At 42.5% G+C, this 19,919-nt stretch overlaps 1 protein-coding gene and 1 long non-coding RNA gene across 2 annotated transcripts in view; one reads left to right on the top strand and one right to left on the bottom strand.

Moving 5' to 3' along the window:
* TRHDE (thyrotropin releasing hormone degrading enzyme) overlaps positions 1 to 19,919 on the bottom strand; it is a 452,112-nt gene that overhangs the window by 348,018 nt on the left and 84,175 nt on the right. The window lies entirely within an intron of this gene.
* LOC140129040 (uncharacterized) lies at positions 1,122 to 16,229 on the top strand. The gene is made up of 3 exons (XR_011855268.1): positions 1,122 to 1,195; positions 14,802 to 14,862; positions 16,117 to 16,229. It is a non-coding gene; the product is annotated as an uncharacterized lncRNA (long non-coding RNA).

Genomic DNA, 19,919 nt, shown 5'->3' with positions numbered 1-19,919 from the left:
ACACTAATATATTCCTCCTGGGCCTTGATTATCATAACCATGATTTTGGCTTTGGTCAGTTTTGTTTGATCCATGTTTGGGGTGGATTACGTTTGGGTTCCCAGGTTGCCAGGGACCACCTGCTGCTGTCAGGCTTTATGGTGGAGGAATGCACACCACTGTTTTGCAGATGAGCCAGTCTCTTGTCAACTGTAATATTTAAGGGGAATCTGCTCTGTTCCCATATACAGCCGCTGCTTAATGTTCTCCGATGGACTTGGAGAAGGTGTTTGCAGAATTCTAGATTTATGTCCAGACTATCACTGGAGGTTTGAGTCTGTACAATTCTTTCCTGATTGCATGTTAAATTCTGCAGGCCTGTCTCTGAGCACCTGGCTTGGCTTGGTTGAAGCTTCCTGATTGGTGGATTTTAAGGCCCAGGTAGGTGTAGCTGTCTGTAACTGTCAGTGGGCAGCTGTTCAGGATAAAGGAGGCCCAGCTGATCTTGTTTTTCTCCATTGAAACACCATGATGTTGGTCTTTTTATGATTGATGGGTAGTGCCCAGGTGGTGCTGAATTTATCCAGTTGGTGATAACAAAGTAAGGTCATCTGCATAAAGGAGAAATTTCATCTTGGTGTCAGGGAGGTTGAGTCCTGGTGTAGAGATGGACTCCTGGGCTGCAGCCAGCTCATTGATGTATTTAACATCACAGGTAACTCCGGGAGCTACAGCTAATATTATATATAGTTGTAGTGCTGGTTGACGTGACTGAAAGTGAGCTAAATGGGTGTCCCTATTTCAGCAAATAAATGCTATTGTTTTTGTAATGAAAACTTTCTTCAATCTCTCACTGTCACTGTTTTCTAGATCTCAATTTTCCATCATTCTATAGGAATCTTTATTAGATAGATGATAAATAGATAAAAACTTTAATAATCGCCAAAAAAGGGAAATATTTTTTTTCTATGCCACAGCAGTACATTTAACACAGCTAAAGAAAACATATATACTATTGTTGGGGATAGAAATCTGTCCCCAGTCATATGATGTCACACAGGTGCACGGCTTGTTAGAACACATGGCTGTGATTACTATCTGGGATATAAAGAGCCGTGCACCTGTGTGACATCACATGGCCATGGACAGATTTCTATCCACAGGAATTAACTATAGAAGTTTCTGAAGAAGAACAGCAAATCATGGGGTACAGAAAGTATGTTGGAAAGCAGCGAACAGTAACATTTATTTGCTGAAATGGGAACAAGCCTTTAACTAATTTAGTTATCACAGAAAATGGGTGGTTCCCTACACTCACTTACATGTCTGGTTAACAGGGTAAGGCAAGCATGTTAACTAATACTGCATCTGTGCAGTGCAATGAGCTAAGCAAATTGGTGTTTGCTTTTTGATAAAAGTTAAGGATAACCCTGTATCACTGTTTTAAGAGAAAGGGGGTCTTGATTTCATAATATGCAGCTTACTAGAGACATAAAAGCAGGTATTTTCCTTTCTTAATAATGGGCAATATAGGTTTAGAGCCAAAGGGGGTTATTCCTGGACACAGGGATGCAGCTAATGCTGCCAGCCATGCCCTTCACAGCCCACCACGTCTCATAGGTGGCATAAAAGGGAAACTAATTGTAATTTCTGGCGTTGCACCAGAAATTGAAATTATTTCCGGGCTTGCAGAACGTAAAACTGGCGTACAAGCCCCGATATCCCCCAAAGTTTACAAGATGTAATGATTGGAAACAGTGTTACATCTCATGTATACACATATTTTGAAAAGTTATCTATTTGAGGCTGCAAAGATTTATTTATTCCAGTATACTGAGTTATCTGTTATAGGGTTTGGTAACTGTTTATAATTAAAAATGCAATTTCTACCCACAGGCATAATAGAGAGTGGAATATTAATATTAAGATTTGTGCTATTGAAGACACAAAGAAAACAATCATTGCTAAGGGGCAAAGTAAACCAAAATCTTTATTATCTGATGTGTTAAAATACTGTACAGGCAGGCAGTTTAAAAATCATCAAAATACACAGAGCTATTACATAAATCATGAAAAAGAAGAAGAATGAAGTCTTTTGTAATAGCACTGTTAATAATTTATATACAAGACCAAATATCATTTTAAAACTTGTCAGAGATATAAGAACTCATGAAGTTAGTTCTACTGTTCATTAGAAACATTATTGCTGGGTAAGCAAGAGTTAAGGAGCCTTAGGGTTGTGCCAGCTGCTCCATGAACAAGGGCTGCGGGGTTGTTATACAGTATGGAATGATAGCACATATATGTTACCAAGTACAAAATGGTTTGCAATAAAATATATATGATGTCGCTATTAAATATTGAACTCTTCAGCTATAGATATGTCTATTTTTATCACATTTAGGGATTTTTCACCCAATGCAAGAAATGACATCTACAGATCACATTTTTTTTTTAAATAAATGCACCTTGCATCACAAATGGATTGAATAGAAAGTCAATCATGGAACACAAAACTGCCAGCGGCAGGCAAGTTGTTGGGTGCTTCAGCTGTAATTTAATGTGTCAGTCTTTGTTTTTCATTTTTAAAAGGAATGTTACACTTACATTTTTCTATAAATTTTAACTTTTTTTAAATTTACTCTTAATGATTTGGGGTGCAGACAAATTGTCCAAGATGCTGCTCTGCTATCTAGACACTATTTAGCTACAGTATATGTATGTCTGTAAACTTCTATAGCAGAGTTTTATAGTAGCAGGTAGAGGACTTTGGTGATCAGTCACCATAATACATATGGGGAATGTTGTGACCCTGTGTCATCTGCCCATTGCTTTAAAATAACAGGTTTATATTTCATTAGAATTATAATCCTACCAGCATTATTATTATTGTTGTTATTACTATTATTATTATTATTATGAAGAAGACCGCTGAAAAGTAAAATCTACACAATAAAAGCATCCATATAATATGAAGATCAGAGGTTTGGTTGAAATTGAAATACTCACATATAGAGCTGGTGAAAATGAGAAAATAATTTCAACATACACATAATTAAAGAATAACTGCTTGTCCTTTTCTTTCCAAAGATATGGCATTTTCTGTTCTAAAGGTATTTGACAAAAATGTTTCCAGAGGTGAAGTGGGCGGAGACTAATGCCAGTGAGTCTATGCCCTCAGGCTGAGGTCAGTTAGCTTGCCGACAGATCCCATGATGCTGTGTGTTCTCTATCAAAGTAATTTAGCATTAAATCCATTTAGTTTCGACTGAACACTGCACATCCCACATCCCGGGTGTATATGGTGACTAGCCTGGCAGCTTCCATCACATGGAGGAGCAGGGATCATGTAATAAGTGGAAGAAATCATAAGTAAAACAGTTGCATGAAGTTTATAGCCTGTGCTGTGTGAGCACTAATGGTTAAAGCTTATCTGTACAGTGCACAAAGTGCTGATGATTAGGTGAAGGAGGGGAGCAGCATGTGGTGCAGAGAGAGAGACAGAGAACGTTCTGTAGAATGACAGATTGGGATGGAGGGCCTGATAGAGAACAGGAGAGATCTTGTACCTCACTATTCTGGGCAGGGGACATCTGTATCCACATTCTTGAACAACCCAGCTCTTCTTCATACCCAGAGAGCACTGAAACATGACCTCCTTCCCTGCAGCCGCAGCCCCTCCCCTCCAAGGAAACCATCAGATAAACAAACTCAAGGGCTTATCAGCACAGAGAGAGCAACAAGCTTCTGTAGCACTGAGGTAATCTGAGGAGTATAGCAAAGAAAATACTGGATATAGGTAACAAAGATAATAGGAAAAGTTCTTGCATCCCAAGAGCTATTTGTGGAAAATAAAAACTTTACAGTTACTCTTTAAGCATTAAACTTAATTGGAGCAAAATTTATTTAAAGTCTGGTCAGATAAAAAAATAAAAAAACATCCGTTGTGAATGGGTTGTCAGAAATGGTGCTGTTTAAACCACTTTTTGGCTGATGAACAGCCATATCAGTAGCAGGAGTGGCATCCAGGAACTCCTATGTTACTACCTCCTAGTTCACTCTGGTGCTGGTTATACTGTAATTTCAAAACAGATGAGGTCAGCACTTTTTGTTTCACCAGAAATCTTGAAACCTTTATTCAAACATGGTGGCACAGCAATTTACAGGTATTAGCACATAAGTGCAGAAAAAAGCATCTTCTTACGCGTTTCTGACCAATAAGGTCCTTAGTAGAGATGAGCGAGCACTAAAATGCTCGGGTACTCGTTATTCGAGACGAACTTTTCCCGATGCTCGAGTGCTCGTCTCGAATAACGAGCCCCATTGAAGTCAATGGGAGACTCGAGCATTTTTCAAGGGGACCAAGGCTCTGCACAGGGAAGCTTGGCCAAACACCTGGGAACCTCAGAAAAGGATGGAAACACCACGGAAATGGACAGGAAACAGCAGGGGCAGCATGCATGGATGCCTCTGAGGCTGCTTAATCGCACCATTATGCCAAAACTATGGGCAACAGCATGGCCATGACAGAGTGACAGAATGAAGCTAGATAGCATGTAAAACATCCAATAATTGACCCTGACACTATAGGGGACGGCATGCAGAGGCAGCGGCAGCAGCGGCAGGCTAGAGAGTGGCATGGCGACATACTCTAAATGGACTCAGGCTTCAAACCAATGGGTGGCAGAGAGGAACCAAAGGAGGTGAGCAAGAAGCGCTCAAATAATATCGGTACATGATAAAAGTTTGCCAGTATATTTTGTGGATTACACAGCAGGGTGGCGACAAAGTTAACATGGAAGCCATGAAAACAACCCAAAATTCTGCCTGACACAGCTCGTTTGATAAGGGGACTGTGATAATAATATTACTCCTCCACGGTTTGTTTGTTATATATATATATTTTTTTTTCTTTCTTTGTGTTGTTTCATTCTGCCTGTTATAAATCATTAGGCTCCATTTGTTTAAGACCAGCCAGGAAGATGCCTGGCAGGGTGTTTATAACACCCCAGGGAGTCTATGCTTGATCAGAGAAGCATGGTCTTCTAAGTGGTAAAATTAACACCTTTCGGCCAGAGTAGTCTAGCTAGTGGGGGATGAAAAGAAGCCACAGACTGCATGTTTTTCCCTCCAAATTCAGACAAAGGGGAATATCATAGCTGTCCATAACTGGGACATAATTCATAATTATAGGTCCCGAGTTACACAGGACAGTTATGGGGTCTAGACACACTTCTGGACCGAAAATCAGAACATTAGCTGCAATGGAAGGCAGCCAATAGCAGAACACCCCTGATATTAGGCTAAGACACCCCGAGTTTGGTATGGGGTTAATGGGAATAACATGCCCGTTTGGTTGGAAGCCATGGCACAATTGTGCCATCTCCCAATCAAAAGTTATGGGGTTCTGACAAAAACCCAGACCCAAAAAGTAGCTCACTGATGGGAGGGGGATAGAAAAATCCCCCTCACAGTGACATCACAGCCAGGGGTGGGGGTCAATAAATCACCTGGGCTTAAATTAATGAAGCAGCCACATAGTAGTGTTCAGTCTGGGTGACTTTATGACAATAGGAGGCTGGATCGATGCTTATGCCCTGTCCTCGGGCCAAAGAATTTCTTCCTATTCCACTAGCAAGAATTTTTTGTTTCGCTCTTCCATAACTGTTTGTAAGTATTGTATGTGTATTGTTTTTAATCCTTTTTTCATTTTATCTGACAATTTAATTCTTTGAGTGTACTGCATTTTTATGTAAATTAAAACTTTTTAATAAGCCTCTGCTTGTAGCCTTAAAGAATCTGAGTCTCTAAAGGGAATCACGTTACCAGAGGTCATTATTAGCATAGTCCATGTAGTAAGCGATTGCATGTTCTGTGTAAGTTTATAATTGTAATATCGTGTAAGTAGTGAGTGCATGTGCTGAGTTATCATCATGGTGCACTGTCTGTGTGGTTGAGGTGCCTACGGCCTTCTTTGAGCAAGTAACTCGTGGGTGGTGGCAGTGTGGCTGGGGCGGAAATTCTGTGGAGTAAATTTAGCGTAAGGACGCCATTTTGTGGAAGTGGGCGGAGCTTAAGGGCTAAATTCTGGGACTCCATAGAGTAGGTGTGTGAACTCCGGTGAGTCGGGTTCGTGACAGGGACCATGTATGGAGGCAGTGAACTAGTAGTAGATTAAAGGTACTGCAGTTAAAACTATGTTAGTTGGATCTTGGCATGGAGCTGGCGCTCCGCTGCCAGGCGAGCTTTCGCCAATCCAAGCCCCTGTCTCTAGGCTACTCCCCAAACAGCACTTCTAAGAACCTTTTGTATAAGATCAAGTGTAGTAGCGTTCTTATAAGTTTGGGATATGGCGGGTGAGGGGAATGTAAACAGATGCGCAAGAAGCGCATGATGCGCATGGAGCTGGCGCTCGGCTGCCAGGTGAGCTTTCGCCAATCCAAGCCCCTGTCTCTAGGCTACTCCCCAAACAGCACTTCTAAGAACCTTTTGTATAAGATCAAGTGTAGTAGCGTTCTTATAAGTTTAGGATATGGCGGGTGAGGGGAATGTAAACAGATGCGCAAGAAGCGCTGAAATAATATCGGTAAATGATAAAAGTTTGCAAGTATATTTTGTGGATTACACAGCAGGGTGGCGACAAAGTTAACAAGTTTGATGTGGAATGCCCTGTAATAGCTCTTGGGCGGTGTGCCTTTTATCGCCTAGGCGCGGCAGTTTGAGCACCGCCTGCTGTCGCTTAGCGACGGCACTGCTGCTGTGCCTAGAGCTACCGACTGATGGCGCCATGGCCACGGATGGTAATTCGGAGGAGGAGGAGGTGGAGGAGGGGTGGGAGGAGGAGGAGGTATACTAGACCTTTGAGACCTGGACCGAGGTAGGCCCCGCAATTCTCTGCGTCGGCAGTATATGACCAGCCCCAGGGTCAGACTCGGTCCCAGCCTGCACCAAGTTAAGTGTAGTAGCGTTCTTATAAGTTTGGGATATGGCGGGTGAGGGGAATGTAAACAGATGCGCAAGAAGCGCATGATGCGCATGGAGCTGGCGCTCCGCTGCCAGGCGAGCTTTCGCCAATCCAAGCCCCTGTCTCTAGGCTACTCCCCAAACAGCACTTCTAAGAACCTTTTGTATAAGATCAAGTGTAGTAGCGTTCTTATAAGTTTAGGATATGCCGGGTGAGGGGAATGTAAACAGATGTGCAAGAAGCGCTGAAATAATATTGGTAAATGATAAAAGTTTGCCAGTATATTTTGTGGATAACACAGCAGGGTGGCGACAAAGTTAACAACTTTGATGTGGAATCCATGAAAACAACCCAAATTTCTGCCTGACACACCTCGTTTGATAAGGGGACGATGTATGGCAGCTATATGGACGACTGGAGTCGTGTGGAGGCTGCTATGGAGACAATTTAATTTGGATAGTGCCTGTATGTGGCAGTCCAAAAAAGTTTTCAAACCAGAGGAGCAGGTAGGTGGCCCTCCAGAAAAATGAAATAGATTGAGTGCCTGTATGTGGCAGTCCAAAAAAGTTTTCAAACCAGAGGAGCGGGTAGGTGGCCTCCAGAAAAATGAAATAGATTGAGTGCCTGTATGTGGCAGTCCAAAAAACTTTTCAAACCAGAGGAGCAGGTAGGTGGCCCTCCAGTAAAATGGAATAGATCGAGTGCCTGTATGTGGCAGTCCAAAAAAGTTTTCAAACCAGAGGAGCGGGTAGGTGGCCCTCCAGAAAAATTGAATAGATTGAGTGCCTGTATGTGGCAGTCCAAAAAACTTTTCAAACCAGAGGAGCAGGTAGGTGGCCCTCCAGTAAAATGGAATAGATTGAGTGCCTGTATGTGGCAGTCCAAAAAAGTTTTCAAACCAGAGGAGCAGGTAGGTGGCCCTCCAGAAAAATTGAATAGATTGAGTGCCTGTATGTGGCACTCCCAAAAATTGTTTAAAACAGAGGACCGGGTAGGTGGCCCTCCAGAAAAATTAAATGCATAAAGTACTATAGCTAGAGCCAGTGGGCCCTGTCAAAAAATAGCCAGTTTCCTCTGCTTTACTGTACAAAGAGGAGGAGAAGGAGGAAAATGAGGAGGAGGAGTGGATAAATTATTCAGGTTGAGCTTCCTTCACCTGGTGGAGATTGGAAATTATGAGAAATCCAGGCTTTATTCATCTTAATAAGCGTCAGCCTGTCAGCGCTGTCAGTCGACAGGCGTGTACGCTTATCGGTGATGATGCCACCAGCTGCACTGAAAACCCGCTCGGACAAGACGCTAGCGGCGGGGCAGGCAAGAACCTCCAAGGCGTACAGCGCCAGTTCGTGCCACATGTCCAGCTTTGAAACCCAGTAGTTGTAGGGAGCTGTGTGATCATTTAGGACGATGGTATGGTCAGCTACGTACTCCCTCACCATCTTTCTGTAAAGATCAGCCCTACTCTGCCGAGACTGGGGACAGGTGACAGTGTCTTGCTGGGGTGACATAAAGCTGGCAAAAGCCTTGTAAAGCGTACCCTTGCCAGTGCTGGACAAGCTTCCTGCTCGCATACTCTCCCTCGCTACTTGTCCCGCAGAACTACGCACTCTGCCGCTAGCGCTGTCAGAAGGGAAATACTGTTTCAGCTTGTGAACCAGGGCCTGCTGGTATTCATGCATTCTCACACTCCTTTCCTCTCCAGGGATGAGAGTGGAAAGATTTTGCTTGTACCGTGGGTCCAGGAGAGTGAACACCCAGTAATCGGTGCTGGAATAAATTCTTTGAACGCAAGGGTCACGGGATAGGCAACCTAGCATGAAATCTGCCATATGCGCCAGAGTACCAACGCGTAAGAATTCACTCCCCTCACTGGCCTGACTGTCCATTTCCTCCTCCTCCAACTCCTCCAACTCCTCTTCTTCTGCCCATACACGCTGAACAGTGAAGGACTCAACAATGGTCCCCTCTTGTGTCTCGCCAACATTCTCCTCCTCTTCCTCCTCATCCTCCTCCACCTCCTCCGATATGCGCTGAGAAACAGACCTAAGGGTGCTTTGGCTATCAACAAGGGAATCTTCTTCCCCCGTCTCTTGTGACGAGCGCAAAGCTTCCGACTTCATGCTGATCAGAGAGTTTTTCAACAGGCCAAGCAGCGGGATGGTGAGGCTGATGATGGCGGCATCGCCACTGACCATCTGTGTTGACTCCTCAAAGTTACTCAGCACCTGACAGATATCAGACATCCACGTCCACTCCTCATTGTAGACTTGAGGAAGCTGACTGACCTGACTACCAGTTCTGGTGGAAGTTGACATCTGGCAGTCTACAATCGCTCGGCGCTGCTGGTAAACTCTGGATAACATGGTCAGTGTTGAATTCCACCTCGTGGGCACGTCGCACAACAGTCGGTGAGCGGGCAGTTGGAGGCGGCGCTGCGCTGCCCTGAGAGTGGCAGCATCTGTGCTGGACTTCCTGAAATGCGCACAGATGCGGCGCACCTTCGTGAGCAAATCAGACAGATTGGGGTATGTCTTGAGGAAACGCTGAACTATCAGATTTAACACATGGGCCAGGCATGGCACATGTGTCAGTCTGCCGAGTTGCAGAGCCGCCACCAGGTTACGGCCGTTGTCACACACAACCATGCCTGGCTTCAGGTTCAGCGGTGCCAGCCACAGATCAGTCTGCGCCGTGATGCCCTGTAATAGCTCTTGGGCGGTGTGCCTTTTATCGCCTAGGCTCAGCAGTTTGAGCACCGCCTGCTGTCGCTTAGCGACGGCACTGCTGCTGTGCCTAGAGCTACCGACTGATGGCGCCATGCCCACGGATGGTAATTCGGAGGAGGTGGAGGAGGGGTGGGAGGAGGAGGAGGCATAGTAGGCCTGAAACACCTGGACCGAGGTAGGCCCCGCAATCCTCGGCGTCGGCAGTATATGACCAGCCGCAGGGTCAGACTCGGTCCCAGCCTCCACCAAGTTAACCCAATGTGCCGTCAGCGATATATAGTGGCCCTGCCCGGCAGCACTCGTCCACGTGTCCGTGGTCAGGTGGACCTTGTCAGAAACGGCGTTGGTTAGGGCACGGATGATGTTGTCTGACACGTGCTGGTGCAGGGCTGGGACGGCACATCGGGAAAAGTAGTGGCGGCTGGGGACCGAATACCGAGGGGCGGCCGCCGCCATGAGGTTGCGAAAGGCCTCGGTCTCTACTAGCCTATAGGGCAGCATCTCCAGGCTAAGCAATCTGGAGATGTGGACATTAAGGGCTTGGGCGTGCGGGTGGGTTGCACTATATTTGCGTTTCCGCTCCAGCGTCTGGGGTATGGAGAGCTGAACACTGGTGGATGCTGTGGAGGATCGTGGAGGCGACGATGGGGTTTTTGTGGCAGGGTCCTGGGCAGGGGGCTGACTATCAGCTGACACAGGGGAAGGAGCAGTGGTGTGCACGGCCGGAGGTGAACGGGCTTGTTGCCACTGAGTGGGGTGTTTAGCATTCATATGCCTGCGCATACTGGTGGTAGTTAAGCTAGTAATGGTGGAACCCCTGCTGATCCTGGTTTGGCAAATGTTGCACACCACAGTCCGTCGGTCATCCGGTGTTTCCTTAAAGAACCTCCAGACTTCGGAAAATCTAGCCCTCGCCGCAGGAGCCCTCGCCACGGGAGCTTCACTAGTTGACACATTTGGCGCTGATGCACCAGCTCTGGCCCTGCCTCTCCGTCTGGCCCCACCACTGCCTCTTCCAACCTGTTCTGGTCGAGGACTCTCCTCTGTCTCAGAAGCACTGTGTTCACCCGGCCTATCAACCCAGCTTGGGTCTGTCACCTCATCATCCTCCGATCCCTCAGTCTGCTCCCCCCTCGGACTTCCTGCCCTGACAACAACTTCCCCACTGTCTGACAACCGTGTCTCCTCATCGTCGGACACCTCTTTAGACACTTCTTCCACTACGTCAAGAAGGTCATCATCACCCACAGACTGCGACTGGTGGAAAACCTGGGCATCGGAAAATTGCTCAGCAGCAACCGGACAAGTGGTTTGTGAGTGGGGGAAGGGTCCAGAAAACAGTTCCTCAGAGTATGCCGGTTCAAATGGCAAATTTTCCTGGGAGGGGGCAGACTGGGGGGGAGGAGGCTGAGGTGCAGGAGCTGGAGGAGTGCCGATTTCGGTGACATGGGTGGACTGCGTGGAAGACTGACTGGTGGACAAATTGCTCGAAGCATTGTCGGCAATCCACGACATCACCTGTTCGCACTGTTCTGGCCTCAACAGTGCTCTACCACGAGTCCCAGTAACTTCAGACATGAACCTAGGGAGTGTAGCTCTGCGGCGTTCCCCTGCTCCCTCATAAGCAGGTGGTGTCTCACCCCGGCCAGGACCACGGCCTCTGACCCCTGCAGTAGTTGGACGCCCACGTCCCCGCCCTCGTCCTCTACCCCTAGCCCTCGGGTTAAACATTTTTAAAATGAGAGTTATAACTTAAATTTTTTTTAAACTTTTTTTTGTGTTTTTTTGTTTTTTTTTGTGTTTTTTAGTTTTTAAAACCAAACGATGCTATCCTATTGCTATGGCTATTTTCTAGCCAAGTATGAAAGCACACTACTATGCCAGATGAGATGACGCTGAGTTATTAAACAAAATAAACGTAAAATAAAAAAGGAAATGGCAGACTGTGCCTAATTGAAATCCAACCCCTAAAAAATTTTCCCACTTCGGTCTTTGCAATGGATATGTGCGTCACTAAGCGCAAAACACAGCGGTCGCAAGTCTCACTACAAATTGCTCACAATTTGCTAGTAGATGCACTGCAGCAAGTACAGCCACCAGCAGATCAACCAGAAATCAAATATATATAACGCTACTGTAGGCGTAAGTAAGCCGTTTGGATTCTCCTATGGCTATTTTCTAGCCAAGTATGAAAGCACACTACTATGCCAGATGAGATGACGCTGAGTTATTAAACAAAATAAACGTAAAATAAAAAAGGAAATGGCAGACTGTGCCTAATTGAAATCCAACCCCTAATAAATTTTCCCACTTCGGTCTTTGCAATGGATATGTGCGTCACTAAGCGCAAAACACAGCGGTCGCAAGTCTCACTACAAATTGCTCACAATTTGCTAGTAGATGCACTGCAGCAAGTACAGCCACCAGCAGATCAACCAGAAATCAAATATATATAACGCTACTGTAGGCGTAAGTAAGCCGTTTGGATTCTCCTATGGCTATTTTCTAGCCAAGTATGAAAGCACACTACTATGCCAGATGAGATGACGCTGAGTTATTAAACAAAATAAACGTAAAATAAAAAAGGAAATGGCAGACTGTGCCTAATTGAAATCCAACCCCTAATAAATTTTCCCACTTCGGTCTTTGCAATGGATATGTCCGTCACTAAGCGCAAAACACAGCGGTCGCAAGTCTCACTACAAATTGCTCACAATTTGCTAGTAGATGCACTGCAGCAAGTACAGCCACCAGCAGATCAACCAGAAATCAAATATATATAACGCTACTGTAGGCGTAAGTAAGCCGTTTGGATTCTCCTATGGCTATTTTCTAGCCAAGTATGAAAGCACACTACTATGCAAGATGAGATGACACTGAGTTATTAAAAAAATAAACGTAAAATAAAAAGTAAATGGCAGACTGTGCCTAATTGAAATCAAACCCCTAATAAATTTTCCCACTTTGGTGTTTGAGGTGGATATGTGTGTCACTAAGAGCTAAACACAACGGTAGCAAGTCCCCCTGCAAATTCCTCACAATATGGTACTAGCTGCAAATAAAAAAAACAAAGTATAACGTTATTGTAGCCCTAAGAAGGGCTGTTGGGTTCTTGGAGAATCACTCCTGCCTAACAGTAAGCTAATAGAACACTCTAACGCTTTCCCTGACCAGCAGCAGCTCTCTCCCTAGCGGCATCCAGACACAGAATGATCCGAGCAGCGCGGGCAGCGGCCAGTCTATCCCAGGGTCACCTGATCTGGCCAGCCAACCACTGCTATCGACGTGTAAGGGTACCACGTCATGCTGGGTGGAGTGCAGAGTCTCCTGGCTTGTGATTGGCTCTGTTTCTGGCCGCCAAAAAGCAAAACGGTGGGAGCTGCCATTTTCTCGAGCGGGCGAAGTATTCGTCCGAGCAACGAGCAGTTTCGAGTACGCTAATGCTCGACCGAGCATCAAGCTCGGACGAGCATGTTCGCTCATCTCTAGTCCTTAGTCAATCTATGACTAAGGACCTTATTGGTCAGAAACGTGTAAGAAGATGCTTATTACTGCACTTATGTGCATTTGTTATTTGTTGTACTACAGACAATAGCTATTGCTGTGTTTTTTGGCCCTTATTCTTTTTTTTCACTATTCATGAATGTACATTTCTGTACCCCGCCACAATCTGGGTTTTGACTTGGCTATCCTGACTACCATGCTGTCTGTCTTGTTTGTCATCTGTACTTAGCACATCTGTACTTACTCAGAGTAAGGAACATTGACCAGTTGCCACCTGTGGGATAGCAAAAGGCCTGACAATTCAACAGGCATGGAGGTTGTGGCTGAATTCAGGTCCTACACATCTTCCTTGTCATGACATAGACACTCCAAAACCAAGATTTCACAAACACAGAACATGAGACATAACACAAAGTCCAATATTCAAAAATTATTACATAGAACAAGTTTTTATTATATAAAGTGTAAGGGCTAAAATTTAATGGCTGGAATAAGACATTTACGTATAACTGGTATAACATAATAATCATGTAGAAAAAATGAACATATTCTATATTTTCACATAAAGGCATATAAGACACTGTTACAAATGAGTACACAACAAGGAACAAAAGACATAAACCAGAGGGGAGTAAAATAATAAGGCCACATGCAAAAAAAAACAATAGAACGGATACTATATACATTTATCAAGCATATGTGATGAAAAAGGTTTTGTTGAAAAAAATGTTCCATTTTCTGACTATATAATAATCTTACCCTTTTGCGGACATTGTACATTTGTTGCATATCTTACTTTGATAAATGTTTAGACATAGTTATGCTGTTTATCATTATTTTGTATTTGGAGCGTATTGCTAGGATTGTAATATCACATATGAATGTTTGATAAATATACACCCCATCTATTGGTTATAGTTGCTCTTACTATTTTGACCCCCCCCCCCGCAAAGCATTTAGTTGTTCATCCTGAACTTTATGTTATAACTATGTCTATATGCCTGTATTGAATAATAAATGCTCTTTTGTATGTAGGAAAAGGCTAAGATAAAATTGTAGCGTCCTCATTGGTGGACCTCTTATAGCCCCCTACACTCCTTGTCTTGTTTTGGCATACATATACCTGGATAATCAGAAGGCCTGATTCTATAGCTAGATATTTACTGATTTTTACAGATTAGAGGGTACTGTGGTGCATGTCAACGTGAACTAAAAAATATATATGATTACGGTATGATTTTTTAAAAAAAATGTCTTACAAATTGTGCAAAAACTACATTGGAAAATGTCTCATTAGTCTCATGTTGATTGTTCCATATGCTGGAAAGACAGAAACAAAGATAAATACATTTCTTTAGCCTATATAACTGGAATCTGTCATTCTGCCAACAAGTTACCTTAGGCAATCGAAACACACATGTAAAATATATAAGATTGCCCTGAAGTCACTGCACAATTACATTAAATAAATACAAATATGTTCTGCAATTAAGTCAGAAGTGGCACATTTTAATCTGCACATCCTTATAAATAGAAACAGGTTTTGTTTGGAGTTATATTTTATGAAGAGGAAATGACTTGCTATGTTTTAGGACATATTCAAAACATATTTTATCTTCATTGTTCAGGAGAAACCTCTGTGTATGCCCTCCCTGTGACACAGGCAGATGGAGGAGCCCAAACAAAGAGGTAAGTAACTTTTATCATTTTATCACTGGTTAAGATCAAAGGGGTATTATATAGCACGGGGTATTGCACATTGTTTATTGAGAAGTGCACTGAATTGCCTTTATTGAGGAGAATACTCATAAAAGGGGGCACTGATTGTATTTGTTGGGTGGAGGGGGGATTATGTACAGTATTTAGCTATGGGGCCCCTTGATTTATATGTATGTCCCTGTATAAGTGTAAACTTTTACCCTGCATCTATTTATTTATATATCTATACTGTACATCTATATTGTGTACTTATTCCCCTGCACACTAAGTTATATTGCTCTTCTGTAAGAGAAGGTAGACTGGCTAATACTGCCTTTTCTACAGAGAGGATTAAGAAAATTACATAGATTGGTAGGATTGATAGTGTAGCAATCTCACAACTGCCAATGGAAGTCATTATACACAGTTTGAGCTATATTTTCTTTTTACTGATCCTCAATACCCCAGATTTTTCATTTCCTTTATAAAATGTAAAGATGGCAACAATACAAATGCCATTACAATGCTTTCTATTCTGTTAGATGTAAATATTTATTTGCAATATTGAAAAAGACATACTTTAGGTACATACCTAAAAATGGATTTAAAAATACATACACACAGATATATACCCTGTTTCCCCGAAAATAAGACAGTGTCTTATATAAATTTTTGCTCCTAAAGAGGCACTAGGTCTTATTTTTACGGGATGTTTTAATTTTTCCATGAACAAGAATTTACGTTTATTGTTGAACAAAAAAACAACTTCTCTAACATCCTTATGACTCTACAAACTCTGAATTTCAAGCTGTATTTAGTAAAAGCACTTTCCATAAAACTTTCCTTCTTATCCTGGTAGCCGCTGGGATCACATTTGCAGCACAACAGCCAGTGATTTATTCCATGAATTCTTCCCCATGCCACAACCTTCTGCAGCATCTAAAAGATTTCCTAATACTAATGTATGGCGTGGGGGGGAGCTGCTGCAATGACTGCCGCTAGGTCTTAGTTTCAGGGGAGGCCTTATATTTCTAAGCCTGAACAAAATTGTACTAGGTCTTATTTTCGGGGGATGTCTTATTTTAGGGGAAACAGGGTAGATATATTCTGGTCCTATGTAGCAATGCTGACAACTATTAAGGCCTTGACAGACTCTGGATGCAATGAGAAAATCGTGGACAAAGGTATACCAGTATGTAAGCCACCACTGAATTGCTAACTGCCGACTGTCTCTTGTGCCATCAGTTAACAGCATATCAGACAAAGAACTTGGCTGAACCTGAACCCGAATGCTGGCCTCCACAAATAATCAAAACAAGGCTCATATGAAGGAAGTCAAATTATAGAACCTGCCTTAAATGGGTGTATGAGGTAAATCATGCCAGACTATGCACAAGAGTGCTAGCAAGTCATAGGTAATGAATATACATGATGATGGTGCCTCTTGATCAAATAACTGTTGTACTATTGGCATCCAACTTCTAATTGGAGACACCTACAGTGTTAGCATCATTACATATAGACTACCCGCCCATACAGATTGTGAACCATCACACGCAGGGTTCTCCTCCCACTTGTCCTAGATGTCTGTATATTTGGCATTTGTTCTCACCATAATATAATATATGTGAAATTGAATGTGCACCATGGAATTAATGGTGCTCTATAAATAAATGATAATAAAATGTGGCAAATTGCAATCAGATCAGCCTCCATCTCTGTGCACCAAACCAGAGTTCTGTAATATGCAGAGTTTCCTGGTTTACAGCAATCTTAAAGATACCCAAGTTGCAATGAAAATCATAGTTATATTAAAAAAAAACTCTGGACATCTACCCCTACCTAATTGTTTATTCTAAACTGGACAGTAGGTAAGAACTGATCGATGTTCCATCTGGTGCCAATGAAAAAAGGCAAAGGGTCAAGGAATTCAAAAAATGTCAGTCAAGATAAATAGCAGCTACCTCAAAATATGAATTATAGCATGTTAAACATGTTCTAGTTAATAACATATCACATAAGAAAAACATATATATTTATATTCAAAATGAAAATTTTAGGCGGCACAACAAATACTGTATGACATATTTTGAAGGGGAGCATGCTTACATAGAACTGGGCAAAAAGATGAAATTAGAAGTAGCAGTCATAGATGAAACAAAGGATTCTTCTTTTAAATATATTTATGCTACTTTATATTAAAAAAAATCACTCCTTTTTAACCCACCAAATGAAACGTTAAGGTTGTTAAAGCCAGATCAGTTTTGTAAAAGTCTTCTAACTGTAATGTTAATTCACCTTAAGCAAACATATGTTCTTGAGACCAAACTGATCAGGGTTGATTTGTAGTCCCAGTCCAGCACTGGTCATGATTGAAAAGATCCTCTGTAATGTGATTTTTAGATATCGGCCGGCTTCAATAGCCTATGCTATGCTAATCTTAAACAAGTCTTAGTCAGCATTCAGAATCATTTCAGCAGTTTATATAAGTTTAATTCATATCACCTGGTTCCCTGCTTGAGTCCCCAGGGAGGGGAAAGCTGCAACCTGTGTGTGCCTGTGTCTCCTCATGCATTCTCCCTCTACTCCACACCACTCCCCTTTCCCGTCTGCCCAATGCACATGACAGGAAGTGGAGAGGGGTGAGGGAGCTGCATGACCGTGGAGGAGAGGAAACTGACACAGGCCTAGATGGACTGCAGCTGCCCCTCCCAAGGGAGTCAACACATGCTGCCAGATAACCAGGTAATGTGAATTAAACTAATATAAACTACTGAAATTATTCAGAATGCTGACAAAGGCATTTAGCAAATCAGCATAGCATAGACTACAGAAACCTGTCACCAGCTAAAAATTACATTCCTGATGACAGGCTTCCTTTAATGACATATTTACAAGTATTTGGAACTCTCTCATTGTAAAATATTAATGGAGACTGATTAATAGATTACCTAATAAATTAATGACTTTCAAGAATTAAAACATAAAGCCAAATGTACATTAAGAATACTGCTACACTTTCCCAAAATCTGTAGTTTGCAACAAAGGTTTGAATGACACCAAAAAAAAGCACAATTGATCTTTGAGAAACTGAACACTGAAGCTGTAGCTTCTTGAGAAACGTTCTTGACACTTTAAAGTGAATAATTTCAGCTAGATATCAAAAGGATTTACCATATAAAATGTTGGTGGTTTCTTAGATTGAAACCTCCTTTATATTCAAAGGATAAAGGCATACATAGGTACATAAAAAATCTCTCCTGCCTTCACCCTAAGTGTGTTACACCTTCACTCAATTCTTTCTTTTATTATAGGAAGCATAAAGGGGAAAATAAACTTTAGAAGATTGTTATGTTTTAAACAAAATCAGTAAGTTGAAATAATTAAAAAATGTACTCATTTTTGTCTGACAATGCACATTCTTTGCAGTGCAAACTGCTCGCACATGTATCTATAAAGTGTCCGCGGCTGCACTATACCCAACAAGACACAAAATTCTGCACTGAAAGTGGCGTTCTGGTGCACAGTCAGACCTTGTGCCACATTTATTATGCAGTGTCTGACAGGTGTTAAGGATGCACCAAAAAAAAATTAGATGCACTCTGTCGATGCAGTGTAGATGGCGCCAGATTCATGAAGAACGTGCGCCACAATTCACAAATCAACAAGCCAGAATAAAATAATACCCACAAATAATCATAAAGCTAATTTAGAACCCCTTCACAACTATATAAGAAAGAAAATTTATAAATGTCTAGAGAACAATATGTCACATTGTGTGCAAGACCAACACACCCTTCTAGCCACTGTGTTTCTGATTGCATGCAGGTGCTCGTAGATCCATGCAGAAGTTTCAACATACAACTAACCAAAAAATATGATCAATCTCGGCAATAATCTGCAGGCTAAAATGTAGCTGTGAAATCTTCTTTATTGAGTTGTAGAAAGTGCACAAGTATCCAAAGAGAAGAATGCAAAGACCTACGCATTTTGGCTGTTACGCCTTATTCATAATTGTTCCATAATTGCCTTTTTCCACTTGTCTCCTGATCACTATAGTTATTATTTATCTTGTGCTTGCATTTGTCTCTATGTAATGTATATGAATCCCTTATTGTTTATAAAGCACCATGGAATTAATCATGATCTATAATAAATAATAATAAAAACAACTTGTAGCTTATTGCATAATTTCTTGTAGGCAGGATCATTACATACTAAGAATTCACTAGTCGTGTCTCTCAGGAGTTAGAGTGTCATACTGTGAATGCATTGGGGCACATTTACTTACCCGGTCCCTGTGCGATCCCCGATCCGTAATGTCCGAAGAGGAAGAAGTCTGCCGCGATTCGCTATGAGAGCGCGCCTGATATCCTGCATGTGTCGCTTCCCCGTTCAGGTCTGCCGGAGTGTATATAAGTGCTTGGCTTGCGACACAATTTTAAATGCCCGCCGTTGAATCCGTTGGATCGTCCGACAGCCCACCCCTCATTTTGTGTCGCATGAAAGCCTGCGCGATTGCAACACAATCCAATCACGTGCGACGCAATCCCAGACATGATCCCCGAAAAGTCGGGAAACCTGACGGAAATGCGGCTGCGGGAGCCTTAGTATATAAGCCCCAGTGTCTCAAAAGATGCACTTATTGGCATATAACAAGAGAATTATGGGTATCTAAACCACATATCTGTCTGCAGCCAGTATGAGTCCTTTGACAAGTAGGAGGATCAAAGGTTTTATATTGGCAAAAACGTTACCTAGGGTCACTGAGTAGCTTTAGGTACAATTGCCACTGTATCAATGTAGTTATAAGTCCCTTCAGTCACTGTCATGAAGTCAATTGCAGATTGAACATTTGCACAAATTGTGGTGGACCATTTAGAAAATTGATTTAAAACCACAATATACATAATTACGTTTATATAATTTATACAATAGTAAAACCCTAATATGCTGCTATTTAACAGCTGATTTACCAGCTTATATATAAATGGGTTCAAACCAGGTAAATGTGAAAAATAAATGCCCATGAAAAAGAACGAGACTGA

This window comes from Engystomops pustulosus, chromosome 4 (genome assembly GCF_040894005.1).
Source record: "Engystomops pustulosus chromosome 4, aEngPut4.maternal, whole genome shotgun sequence".
In the NCBI taxonomy this organism is placed as follows: Eukaryota; Metazoa; Chordata; class Amphibia; order Anura; family Leptodactylidae; genus Engystomops; species Engystomops pustulosus.
This window is presented reverse-complemented; position numbering and strand designations above follow the sequence as displayed.